Raw genomic sequence first — 11,567 nt, 5'->3', positions numbered from 1 at the left:
CTCAACCATAACCCATAAAAAAGAATGGGGTTCTGATACATATTACAATACAAAAAATCTAGAAATCATCATGCTATTCACAGCAGCTGCTTACAGAAGATCACAACTACAATGGTTCTATTTATATGAAACATCCAGAGTAAGAAAACGGATACAGAGTGTGGGGCAGGTCAGGCAGGGAAGGGGGCCTCGGAGAGCATAGGATTAGGATAGTTGAAGTGTACAGAGTTTCCTTTCAAGTGAAGAAAATGTTCTGAAATTGACAATGGTTATGGTTGTTTACCTGTCTGAATATACCAAAACTTCTGAATTATACATTTTAAAGGGTGAATTGTATGGTATATGTTTTATATGTCAATAAGTTTTTTTTTAATTAAAAACCTTTGTTCATTGATAAGAAAATTAAGAAGCTAGTGATAGAATTGGAGAAAGGACAAATAGTTTTCAAAATACATTATCCAATAAAGAATTTAGTGGAAGAATTCCTGCACCCCAAAAATAAAACGACAAGTCGGTTTATTCAAAAAAGAAAAAAAGGTAGACAGAAGGTTTGATCAAACATTTCACAAGAGAAGATAACAAAACCATATAAACCCATGAAAAATGTCCAACATTATTAATCATTAAAGAAATTTAAATTAAAGCAATCCCACTCCTTAATATTTATCCAAGAGAAATAAAAACATGGGCACACAAAAGGGCTTGTACATAAATGTTGGGAACTGACTTACTCGGAAATCATAGCCCCAAACTGGCAACGTTCAAACATCTATTAACAGAGAGATGATAAACCAATTGTGGTTAGATCCACACAAGGGAATCCTACTCCACAGAAAAAAGCAAAATAACTAGGGATATAGACATTAATAAAGACAGTATCCAGCTCAGTGAAAGAAGCCGGGCACAAAAATAACACATATCCTATGATTCCATTTAAATGAAACTTCAGAAAAAGCAAAGCTCACATGACCAAAAAGATAATAAAAGCATAAAAGTGGTTATTTAGAGCCAAGCATGCTTAGGGGAAAGAATTAACAGAAAGGAGCGCCAAAAAAATTGTGGGTTGATGAAAATGTTCTGTATCATGATTCTATGTGTATGTATACACACAGGAATAGAGAGAGAGATTACATGCATTTGTCAAAACTCATTGGATATACACTGAAAATGCCTAAGTGTTATTAGTTTTAAATTTTACCCTAATAAAAGTAAGTTGAAATAGGAGATATGAAACACCGTCGGATGGATTCTCAAACTTGGGACATAATTGCATGAACAACCCTTTCAGAAAGCAATTTGGCCTTGTTCATCAGAGCCTTAACACTGTTTATAACCTATGACCCAGTCATACCAGAACTACTAATGAATTCTCAAAAAAGAATCCAAAACACACAGAAAAGTTCCATTCCCAAGATTAGTTGTAACACTTTTTTTATAAAATAAAAAAGTAAACCTTACATGAATGTGGTATTTTAAACTCCAAACTTACGTTTGTTCATATATTAGAATATTATTGTTTCACCAAAGTATGTTTTTAAGTACTTTTTTAATTAAAAAGATGAAATATAGGGCACCCGGGTGGCTCAGCCTATTAAGCTAAGCGCCTGCCTCGGGCTTCGATCGTGATCCCAGGGTCCTGGGATCGAGCCCCACTTGGGCTCCTTGCTCAGCAGAGAGCCTGCCTCTCCCTTTTACTCAGTCCTCCCCCGCTGCATGTGTTGGCTCGCTCTCTGCCTCTCTCTCTCAAATAAACAAGTAAAATCTTTTAAACATTTTAAGAAATAAAAAAAATAATAAAAAGATAAAATATTTCTGTTAGAATTTTGATTGAACAGAAAAAAGCCGGACATTGAACTTCTAGTACAATCACAACTAGGTTAAAAATGCATGGAACACTGGGTGTGGTAAAAAAAAATAACAAATACTGTTTTTCTGAAAATAAATAAATTAATTTTAAAAAATTCTCTTTTTTTTAAGGCTAAAAACATTCTTTAAAAACACAAGCAGACGCAAATATACAAAAATTCACTTCTAAGTAGTCAGATTCTGTTATTTTTTCAACTTTGTTTTCCAGGTTTTCCAAACTGTTCTGTAGTTCATATAAATTACTTTTACCATTTTAGAAGTGAGTCTTTAAAGTAGAGAATTAAGTAGCTACTAGTAAAAATCCATCTCCCAGGAGGACAGGCAGCACCAGGCGAGGGTTTGCTCCGTGCCAGAGAGGCCGATGACCTAGGTCGTTTGCTATCGCCCGCTCATAGAGGAAACAGAGGCCAAGACTGAATAAATAACTTGCCTGAACTGGTCCGGCCCCTGGATTCCAATCAAGTCCAGCTTGGTCCGGCCCAAGCTCTGCCGACGCCAGCATTCTGCCTACCGCAGCTGGGCCAGCTGGGCGGTGGGGGCAGCCCCGGGTCAGCGGTCATCACAGCGACCCCTCGGTACTTTGGTTCATTCACTGTGAATGTGGGTAGAGACTAATATAGCATGCACCTCAACAAAGAAAATTAAATGAGCTAGTACTATGACCAGTTGCCCTGTGTAATAAAGCAGTATTTTTTTAAAGATCTATTTGATTATTTGAGAGAGAGAGAGAGAGAGCAAGCAGAGGGAGGGGTAAAGGGAGAGGGAGAGAGATCTTTAAATAGACTTCCCGCTGAGCACGGACCCAGATGTGGGGCTCCATCCCAGGACCCCGAGACCTTGGACATTCAACTGACCCAACCCCCCAGGTGCCCCAATAAACAGTATTAACAAGAATATGACTGATTATTTAGTGTGGCCGAGGTCGGCAGTGGGACATGCCTGGCTTATGCAAAAGACCTTCTAGAGGTTCAGGAGGGAGCTCTCGAACCCCCATGGACAGATGGGGAAACAGAGAAGGAGGTACCATCTCAAACAGAGAAACACGCTCTGGAAAATTGCATGGGTAGAGTTACCTCCTCTCCCGGCATGCCTGGGATAAAAATCGCAAAGCCCAAATAAATACGTGACTAAGTCACAGGGAGGCTGGGGGCCAAGGGTGGAGGGAAAGTTCCTACATTGGGACAAAGCTGCAGAGACCTAAATTGATTCAAAGAGCAAGTGAATTACTGAGGAAGCTGGAGATCTGGGGAGTGGGCTGGGTCAGCCCGCTTCCACCTCCCCCTCCCAGAATGTTCCGTTCTCCATTGACCGAGAAATGATGTCTCCAAAGCAAGCAACATCCGACCCTACAAGAGATGTGCGTGACGTAATGATGTAATCCTCCGTCTCTGCAAGGGAGAGAGAGAGAGACCACCACCAGCCCGTTAGTTGGCATCTACTGTTAGTAACACCCTAACCGACCGTGGTGGGCAACCTGTTCTTTGTTCTAATTTAGGATTGGAAAAGGGCTTCAGAGATCCCAGGAATCTAGGAATTATTCATAACAAACCCCATGTCCACGTGTGTGTTCTTTTCAGTAATTCTGATGCTGAAAAAAAAAAATTCCTTTAATTGCACTGGCATTTAATTTTTATATTATGTACGTCTCAAAAATTTGGAGAGATAATCACTCTTGCTAGCCCCAAATCTCATGATCTCACTTTATCAATGTATTATACTTATTAGCTATGAACTTTGGGGGACATTCCCAGGCCCTGAAAAAAACAGTGGGAAAAATATCTTTCTGTTCATAAAAATCAGCGCATCTAAGAGACGGACAAAGAGGGTTAGCTCTGCAGCGGGGTGTCAGAGGGAAGGGTGTTGTTGTTGGCTTTTCCCCAGCGCCTGAGAGCCGAGAGGGCTTCCAGAAGGAGGGGCAGAGGGGGAGAGAGCAGGGCGCCTCCCGACCCAGACTCCTGGTCCTCTTGCCGCCCCCACGCTGTCTACAGCTGTGAGGCTTGACAATTTGATTGGAGTCTCCACGTTCGTGGTTCAGATTTTCCAAGGCTTATCCCCTCCTGGTGGCCTTTGTGAAACTGTCAGTGTCTACCTAAAACATGGTGGCAATTCTTGCGACAGGATGTTTCCTCATTATCCGCAGCGCGGAGTCAAGCCACACACTCTCCGGAACTCGGAGCCGGCGTGTTCGTCCTCTGGCTGTTACCTGCTGTGTCTCAGTCACACCTAATTGCTCCCGTGCTTTGTGCCTGTTGAAAGGTGTGTCCGCCTCGCACCACCCGTGTCCCACACACACAGCTAATGAGATTTGCTCCCCGGTGAGGCCCAGGGAAAGGGACGTGCTCATTTGGACCGCCAATTTCCACACAGATGTGACAAAGTGTTCCAGTCTTTTCCTCCCTGGAACTTGAAACTCCTCCCCTCCTGGAGTTGAAAGGGTTCCAACAATGTCTATCCCTTCTTATTTCTGGGAAACAAATTGAGTCATTTTGGGGCACCGTCGCAGGTCACTGTCGTGCCAAGGACGTTACACGCCAATCGGGAGGACAGCCGGGTCTCGCTAACGTCAGGCGAGCGTCCCGAAGACGTTTGCCTTTGGCTGTGGAAAAAGAGAATGCCATCTACTTAGCCAATCTATGCCGGTTTCTTCCCTCATAACTAGTTTTCTGGGGCAACTTCCCAGGCGGAATCCAGAGGCTTTGATCTACAAATTCCCAAGACATGTTTCAGAATTCCAATTTCTCGTGGAGTCTGAGGACTGAGAAATAATATGTGATTATACCTCCTTCTCTCCGTCTGTCTGTCTGGGGCTTTCTGCAAACCTCGATGCACTCACTGGTCCGACCCCTCCAACATTGCCGCCTGACTCTCCCTCCGCGTGCCTGTCTGCCCCGGCCTGGCTTCTGGAGTCCGCTGCTCCATTTGGGTCTTCCTGGCTGGGGGCAGGCAGCCATCTGCTCTGTCCCCGGGTATTGCTCCCGACCCCGGACGCTGGCTTCTCCTGCTTACCAGAGATTAAGTTCCCACTGGAAGCAACTCTTTGGGGAGCTTGATTTTCCACTTTGGTTCAGTTTCCCCAAACGCCTGATGTACATTAACTGATATCACACGTGACATTCATCTATTTTGGAACAATGATTCAAATCGAAAGCTCTCACCTCAAACATAAACAACCGTAGAATATGCTTCCATGCAAGTCTTCTGAGAAATTATCTGATTTTGCAGCCGCGGCCATCGATTTAAAATAATACCGTGCGAGACAGAACCAATCAGCAGGCTCTCCTGACATAAGTTAACATCTTTACTCCCTAAAATAGAATTATGTATGGTGCAGAAATGCATTGGAGCAAAATTATTCCTGAATAGAACAGTGACAATGTAGTTTCCTGGATTTATGACGGGCACTTGGGGAGATATCTAAGTGGCCTGAAAGAGTTAATGTCCCTCCAGAAGTGCTTGATTTTAATGTTTGGGAAGTTTATAATCTCGTATACCACACTGCGGTACAGAAATATCTCATCATTCCCAGACTCTATCCAGAGAAAAATATTTGCTTTTATGGATGAAGACATTCTCCAGACAAAAGTATTAAATGCAGCAAAGTTTGGGACTTCCTAAATTCAAACGTTTTTAAAATGTGCAAACCTCCCACGAGCGGAATCATAAAAATAACACAGCTCGGGATTCACCACCTTTCTAACCAGAGGGCCATTTCAGGGGTCGGGGGACGAGGAGACCCCACATTTCTCTTTCAGCTGAGTTTCCTTCTCTGCCACCTGCCACCTGGTTCTGCATGGTGTCAGTCACTGTCAATCCGCCGTCGGCAAAACTCAGGAAAACAAGAAGACTAAGAGAGATAAATGAAAGGAAAGATGAAAAAATGTCCGTGTAAAAACACGAGGAGTCAAAATCGGGTGTTAACTAGAGAGCAGCCCAGCTACAGCCGGGTGCGTAGCCGACCAGCCCAGAAGTCAGAATTGGATGGTCGGGCCAGAAGAGGATCAGCACAATGATTTGGGGAAAAGAGCTCAAGAGCCCAGAGATGACTTAAATTGGATATGCTAAATAGAACTCCTGCTACCTTTTTCTGAATGAAAAGAGGCTACTTTCCCAGAAGAAAGAAAACCAGAGCTGTGTTTAAATGATGCCCCTAATCTCTTCCCTAACCGGGCTCCATAAATCATCTCCTGGGCGTGCGGTGTGCCCTTTGAAGCCAAAGAGGGTATTATGGGAGCCTCACGCCCTGCTCCCCCTTCGGGCATGTTCAAGCTCGCCCATTATCAGCCAGCCACAGCGCTTCCAAATCCGAGGCCCCAAAACTTGGAGACCAAGCTAAAGACAGAGCAGGATCCAAGCTCAGACATTCCTTAAAAAGTTTGACTCCAGCTCTCCTGACTTAAGGCTGCCAACTTGAAATGGAAACCTCTTGAGAGCATGTTTTCTTACAAAATTTACAAAGAGCTTTGCTGCAGAGCCAACAGCTGGAAATGCCATGTGAGCAGCCGCTCTCCGTGATCTGATTTCTTACAGCATTTTGGCACTTCTGCTCCAGCTCCTGGCGGGCAACCAGAAGCCGGAGAGGTAATAAAACATGGTCTGCTCTGGACAGCTCTGGGACAGGCTCCTTCCCGGAGAAGAGACGCCTCCTGCCAGGAGAGAGGCGGGACCACATGCCTCTGCTGTCTCGGTAGAAGGGACCCAACGACGTCCCCAGCGGGGTGCTGGGCACCATGCCTTCCCCGGGTTTCGGGCCCCAGGATGCCAAACCCAGCCTTGCACACAGGGCGTCTGCACTGCCCTGGCTCTGACCGAACTCAGGAGCACGAACGACCGTAGAGGTGGTTGCTGCAAACAAAAGCTTCATTTGCCAGCTTCTATCCTAGAGCAATTTGTAACAAGCAGTGCCCCTTCCTCTAATCATTTTTAAAATCACTGGAAAAAAGTGACACCAGCTGGATTTTGATGCTCATGGTTCCTCCCGTGCTTATACTTTCCTGATTCTTCCCAGGTCTATCTTGCCAGTTTCATCATTTCCACTCAGCGGAGAGAAGAGCTAAAACACAAGGGTCTGCACGCCTGGAAAGAGGCCGTCCCGTGCACCCCTCTGGCACGCACTCCGTGTTTCCCGGTCCAGCGTGTGTCCACGAGGGAGAGCGACAGACCCCTCCGTGAAAGAGACAAGGTGACGGGCATCGACTCTACTAACCCCAGTAGAGGAAAAGAAGCTCATCCATGAGGCCAGCGTTCTACTCTCCTTCACGAAACGAAGACCATGGGGCGCCTGGCTGGCTCAGTGGGTTAAAGCCTCTGCCTTCGGCTCAGGTCATGATCCCAGGGTCCTGGGATCGAGCCCCACATCAGGCTCTCTGCTCGGTGGGGAGCCTGCTTCCTGCTCTCTCTCTCTCTGTCTGCCTCTCTGCCTACTTATGATCTCTGTCTGTCAAATAAATAAAATGAAATATTTAAAACAACAACAACCATTTCCATTAATTCTTCAGCTCCTTAATTTTTCTCTCTCTGCTTATGAAACTTGGTGGCTATTCCATTTTCGATTACAGACAGGAACGGCCAAGCTCTCGTGTTTCAGCAGCCAGTTGATGACTAGCCATGGGCAGGACCCAAATAGACCCATCAGGAGATGACTGTGTTTGCTCAAACACTGGACGGTGGAGTATAAAGAACCCACTGGAGACAGAGTGACTTAGGCCAAGGTAACACAGGAGGTCATCTTGGCATTTGACCCACTTGTGGGGTACGGTCATCGGATAAAATAGGGGTTGCCCAGTTAAATTTGAATTTCACACACACAATGCTTGTTTTCGGGGTAAGTACGTCCCATGAAACGATTAAGATCTACTTATACTAAAAATTATGTATTGTTCATCAAAAGCCAAATTTAACTAGGCATTGTGTATTTCTGTTTGGGAAGTCTGGCAATTCTAACTCAAGATTTCTGTCAATGAGGCAGCCTAGTTCATTCACGCCCAGAACAAGCAGCGTGAATCAGGAGCCCGAGTGGGCCCCTCAGGACGGAGCAGAGCACGACCAGGAGGGGAGAACATTCCATCTCCTCCCTCCCTCACAGGGACTCCAAGGGCGGAGGCAAGGCACTGTCTGTGACTCGGGAACAGCTTTCTCAGGAAATGAAGCCAGGATGCCGGAAGCCTGAGAAGGAAAATCGATCTGATATAAAAAGAGGGAGTCAGACATTAAGTAAGGAGATGCTACCTCTGAGCCAAGAAACTGGAAACCAGGACCATTTGGGAACGGCCAGAGGGAGATAAGTGACTGGCAGCCGGGAGAGAGACGCAGAGACAGAGAGAGGAGAGAGAGAGGCAGAGAGAGGAGAGAGAGAGGCAGAGAGAGGAGAGAGAGAGGCAGAGAGAGAGCGAGAGAGAAGAAGTGAGGGAGAGAGAGAAAGGAAGAAAGACAGAGACCGACAGGAAGGAGAGACGGAGGGAAAGAGAGAAACAGAGCGAGAAGTCCAGAGAGAACGCACGCCAAACCTTCCATTCTTGGAACCCTGGGCTGCTCCGTTCAGATGGGCACCAGGTAACAAGACCAGGACTGTTTCCCTTATGAAGCTTTTAAATGTTTTATTATAATTATGATTGCGACTTGCATATATCACACAGTGTCATAGCATATATTTTGAAGACTTCAGAAAAGGATGAAGAAGAAAATAAAAATTCCTCCTATTCCCAAGAGAAGGAAGTGAGCTCTGTATCGCCTTCTGTCTTCTGTCTGGGCGTCGCTACCACTTTTGCAACATTGGGATGATAACGTATCTAACATTTTGCAACCTACTTTGACGATTTTATTTATTTTTTTAAAGATTTTGTTTATTTATGACAGAGAGAGATAGCAAGAGAGGGAACACAAGCACAGGGGAGCTGGGGAGGGAGAAGCAGGCTCCCCCGATCAGGGAGCCCCATATGGGCCTCGATCTCAGAATGCTGGGATGCTGACCTGAGCCGAAGGCAGACGCCCAACGACTGAGGCACCCAGGCGCCCCGTACTTTTATTATTTAATATATTGTGACTATTGCTGTGTGTGCTTCGTTGCTGAGAACGTGGTTTTTAATGGCAGCTTAGTGCTCCGTAGCCTTTCATGGTCCACAATTTAGTGAACCTGTTCCTCTCCCTGGGTCTTTACCCTGTTCCTCCTTTTTGGGGGTTATAATGAGCACCACGGATCCCTGCACCCCCCACCCCCACACGTGACCCTTCATGGTTCGGTAATTCTTTACCTGGGATATGTGCCCCAGGTCCGGGGTCTCAGAATAATGTTGAAGTTTTAATTCATATTGTCAATTTCACCTCTGGAAAATCTCATATACAAATACGTAAGAATTACTGTTTTCCCATCACCTTGCCAACACTGGGCATTACCTCTTTCAGAAATCTTTATTAATTTGATCAGCCAATATAACTGTTATTACTTAAAGTTGTATTTCCTTCATTCTTAATAGGATGAATATTTCTGGAGATGCTTACTGAGTACCAGTAGTTCTTATTTCATGTTTTGGGGCATTCGTCCCCCAAATTTTTACTGAATTGTAAGAGTTCTTTATGTATTTGAAGGTGATCATTCTTTACTTAACAGTCTGCTACAATGTGTCCCCATTTGTCAAGACTGTTTAGGGTGTAACTTGGTGTTGGGGATTTTCCAATTTTTACCAAAAAAAAACTCTCTGTCGTGCTCCTGTTGGGCTTCTCCCTGGTTCTCCCTCCCTACCTGGAAAGCAGACAGAAGTGTAGCCCTTAGAACTCAAAGTCCATTTGTTCTCTTGTATTTACCTCTTTAATCACAGCATGAATTTTCATCTAGAGGTGAGAGCGGGACACTTCTCCCAATAATCAACCAGCTATCTCATCATCATTTACTGAGCAATCAAACTTCCCTTATGTGTTTGAAATCCACAAGTACCCTACGTCGGGTGAGTGGGCACCTGTCCACCGGTCTCCTCCTATGCCCGCCCCCACCACACACTGAGTGTGGAATACCTCTCAAACCCTCTCTCGTGCCCTCCTTCTGATTTAGTATTCAATATCTGAATAGCTTCTAGAATAAGCTAGTCAACCTTAAATTTGAATTCTGATAAGAATTGTCCTAAAAGCGTAAGTTAAATTGGGGAAATGTGGCTTCTTTCCACTATTCAGTATCAAGGTCTGTATCTCTACATACTCAAGTCTTGGTTGGCATCTCTCAAAACCTGCTTCCCTTCATGGGGACCCCTGCGCGTTTTGTTAGGTTTATTCCTAAGATTTAGTGTGTTATATTGATCTTAGAGATTGGAAACCTTGTATTGCTTTACTTCCCAGCTGATCTTTAATGGAATATAGGAAAGCGATTGATTCGTACAGCAACTCTCAAAAGAAACTCTGCCAACTATTTTCTTTAAAATATTCTCTTAGGGTGCCTAGACATCTAATCATACCACATGTAGATTTTTGTCTGTTCTAGAAGTTAATCTTATGATTTCTGTTTCCTGTCTTATCACACTTGTTGGAATTTCTAGAATGATGTCCCTAACGAAGGAATAGTAGCATCCCTGCCCTGCTCCAGACTTTCAAGGACCTATGGAGAGTCCTCATTAAATGTGATGTTGCTGCAGATCTCATATTGTCTTCCCATGTCAAGGAAACATTCTTCTAGTCCTGGCTTATTAAGTTTTTATTAGAAATCGATGTTGAATTTTATCAAGTGTCCTCTGGGAATTTATTTAAGTTTTTCCTCTTTTAATCTACCAATGTGATATATTTTATTAATGGATTTCTGAATATTAAAACATTATTGCATCTCTGAAATAGATCTACATAGTATATGAAACTGTTGTTTTCAATTTGTTATATATTATTTAAGGTTTTTTGTTCTTTGTTTCGATGGCTCCAGTCTGATCTCACCAGGGGCCAACCCCACCCACTGTTCCAGCTTCACCTTCCCAGTGAGATGGGTCTGGAATTTTCTGCCTTAAAGGTTTTAGATTCAAGCCCCAGCTGGCTATGTAAAATGCACCAGGAAACATTTTCTCCCTGTGCTTTGCAATCTTTCATACAGCAGGGGAATTATTTGTTCTTACAGGACTGAAATCCCTCACCCCCAAACTCTAAAGAATTCTAAAATTATTCTGGAAGAAGGAGCAAAATACTGAATAATAATGGAGAGGGGCTGACAAAGAGATTCATTTTAAGATCTCACAGAGGTATAATAATTAAACCATAAGCAGCATCTGAAATTACTCTCCTAGATTATTAACCCATAGAATTTTTCTCCTTTTATAGTCAGACATGGAGATTTTATTTTCTTCAGAAAAATCTTCCAGTCACTGAGTGGTCAACTGTACATGCTACTTCTCAGTATTTCTTTATAGTTTTTATTACCATGGAGATATCCTAGTATTTTATTTTTGTTTGTTTCCTCAGTCACATTCACTTACTCCTCCTTTTCTATGTATTTATCCTAAATCAGATGTGCCAACGGTTTATCTATTTTAATGTATTTTAATGTGTATTGCTTATTTTTAAAGTTCTTGAATTTCTTAACTTTACTGCTTACTATGTCCTAATTCATAAGTTTCTCTTTTGTGATATTTCTTGCTTTCATTTTTTGAACATTCCTTGAACTTAATATCTTAGATTTTTAATCTTATATCTAGTATATCTACATATATCTTATATCTATATAAGATAGTATATATTAT

The 11,567-nt window shown here is 43.5% G+C and overlaps 1 long non-coding RNA gene across 1 annotated transcript; it reads right to left on the bottom strand.

Annotated features, from left to right (window-relative positions):
• Positions 1-2,341: 2,341 nt before the first annotated feature.
• LOC309858702 lies at positions 2,342-8,180 on the bottom strand. Its single transcript, XR_014308315.1, has 5 exons — positions 8,092-8,180; positions 5,606-5,710; positions 5,022-5,171; positions 3,176-3,254; positions 2,342-2,458 (listed from the first exon to the last, which is right to left on the bottom strand). It is a non-coding gene; the product is annotated as an uncharacterized lncRNA (long non-coding RNA).
• Between the last annotated feature and the right edge of the window lie 3,387 nt (positions 8,181-11,567).

This window comes from Mustela nivalis, assembly GCF_964662115.1.
Source record: "Mustela nivalis genome assembly, chromosome: 2".
NCBI lineage: Eukaryota > Metazoa > Chordata > Mammalia > Carnivora > Mustelidae > Mustela > Mustela nivalis.
Note: the sequence above shows the minus strand (reverse complement) of the source record. Positions and strands in the feature narration are given on the sequence as shown.